Raw genomic sequence first — 2,474 nt, 5'->3', positions numbered from 1 at the left:
CTGTAATTACCCTCAGTTTGTCCTTTGGAAAATTCATGAGTAGCCTGTATCTTGTCAGATTGTAACCTCCTAATAAGCTTTTAGCCTGACGCTGACCCATGGTGTCACGCCAATGCAGTTCCCTCAATTTTCTAATGTCCCTTCTGAGCATATCCTTTATAGTACTTGGTCCCACTGCCAGAAAGGGCTCAGGTCCTATCGGGGCCGAGGAAGCAGCTAATCTGGCCAGGTGATCAGCCTCCTCATTTCCTGCCACCCCCGTGTGCCCTGGTACCCACATTAGTTGGATATCATTGACCTCCGCCAGAGCATTAAGCCTCTCAACACATTCCAAAACCAAGGAGGACCTGATCTCGAATGATGAGAGTGCCATAAGTGCCGCCTGACTATCACTTTGTATAAGTATCCTTTCATTCCTATAATTCCTACTCATGTTGATCTCAGCGCACAAACCGATGGCATAGACCTCCGCTTGAAAGATGCTTGGGAAGGTTCCCAGGGGCACCGAAAGCTTCAGCCTGGGGCCGTACACGCCTGCTCCAATCCCCGCAGGTGTTTTGTAGCCGTCAGTGTACCACTGTATTGTGCTCGCCTGTATGTGCCTTTCCATAATAGAGGCACACCAGGTCACCTTGCTGTAAGTGTAAGTCCTGAAATTCCTTTTGAAGATAACCTGTCTGTTGATATCGTCTCTGGGGAAAAGAGCCAGGGGGAGCTGGGTACCTAGCTTGTCCCTGTTCCTAGATGATACCACCTTGCCTTTGCCGAAGCCCTCCCTAGCAAAGTTGAGGAGGGTTCGCTTTGCAACCTGTTCAACTAAGAGGTGCAGTGGCTCGAGTTCCAGCATTACCTCTAGCGCTGCCGTCGGGCATGTGCGCATTGCTCCCGTAATGCACACACATGCCAAACGCTGAAGCTTAGAGAGGGTCTGCCTCACCTTTACTAAAGTGGTCCTGGAATGCCAAGCCACCGCACCGTACGTTACTGTAGGTCTCACTATCATGGTGTACAACCATCTGAGGATCCTCGGAGTGCGCCCCCAGGATTTTCCCGCCAGACGTTTGCACACCATAATCGCCCTGGTGGCCTTGGAGGTGACCGCATCAACATGGGTCTTCCACAGAAGCTTGGAATCCAGGGTGTTTCTACTTAGGGTAGCAGAGTTGAGCGTAGGGTGTGTACGAGACCTTTGAATCCGTCAAATTAAAAGAAGGTGGTTGGTTTTTGATACAATTCAACTTACAAAAATATTTATTAAGTTTAGATTTATGTTCACAACACGTTTTAATGGATTTCGGTAACGATTGCAGAAAGTTTCAATTAATGGAATGCAATGATTAGCCAGAGTGGCGTTAATGTAAAATTGAACAATTTCAAAATGCGATACAATAATTAGCCAGAGTGGCGTTCGTGGAAAATAAAGTAAGGTTACAATGCGATGCGGCGGCGGCGGTGGTCGTACCAGAAGTGACAAATTCAAAAATATACAAGGCGGACTCGAGCCACCCGCTTACAACTACAAAGCTAAAAATTTAAATTCATTTCAAAATGGTATAAAATTAGGCGTTGCCACCGCACGCCGATTAAATAACAAATTCATATAATTTAGTCGTCGAAGTCGATGAGGTTACCCATGTCCTCGACATGCCGGCCCGCCTGCACCGGTGCTAGGTGAAGTAACTCTTGAAGCTTCTCGAGGGTCATTACGGCGCGGCTTAATAACTCGCGGATGCATCGGTGAGCGAGATTGCGGCCACCCTGGGTTTGCTTGGCTGGTTTTTTTGACAACTCGGCTGGCGAGCGATGGTCGTCTACGGCGAGGTGGAGTGGTGCAACATCGTATAGTGGGTACGTCTGGTTTTCCGGCGGTCTGACCCGAGATCCCTGGAAAAAGAGGAGAGGAGACACACGACTGGAATTGCGAAACATCTTAGTTAGCCTGTGAAAGAGAGTCGTAAAATGAATTAGTTGGGAAGCATAAGTGAAGTGAATTGAACGAAATATGCGTTTGGGAGAGTTATTGCGTGAAAGTATGAGTGAGCTTGGAGAAGGCGTATATAATTGCTGATAGGTTCGAGGTTTAGTTGTGGGATATGTTTCGGGCAAAGGAGTAAGGCCGCCAATCGTAGACTTTAGCTTCCGCTCATTCAGGGTGAATCGCTTGTGATTCATTAAGTCTTTAGGTACTGAGATATTCCTATTAATATTCTGCTGTTGGCGTGCCTTTAGAGTGGAGCATGTGACCTCACCTTTGGGATGTTCGGGGTATAAAGTGAGACTGATCCTCAAGTAACCAGTTGACGATGACTTTTCCGGCGAATGTGGTTGGTGATGATAATGACCACCGATATACGGAATCAAAACGGTCGTCGAGGTGTCATCTGAGTCGGGCTGCATCGAAGTTGACGCTGGGCTTACTGCTGGGAATCGCAAACCGAATGTCTTCGGGTCTGAAGCAGAAGTAGATTCATGCG

The sequence above is a fragment of the Rhagoletis zephyria genome, unplaced genomic scaffold (genome assembly GCF_001687245.7).
Source record: "Rhagoletis zephyria isolate East Lansing unplaced genomic scaffold, Rhagoletis_zephyria_1.1 Rzeph_scaffold_06048, whole genome shotgun sequence".
NCBI classification, from domain to species: Eukaryota; Metazoa; Arthropoda; class Insecta; order Diptera; family Tephritidae; genus Rhagoletis; species Rhagoletis zephyria.
Note: the sequence above shows the minus strand (reverse complement) of the source record.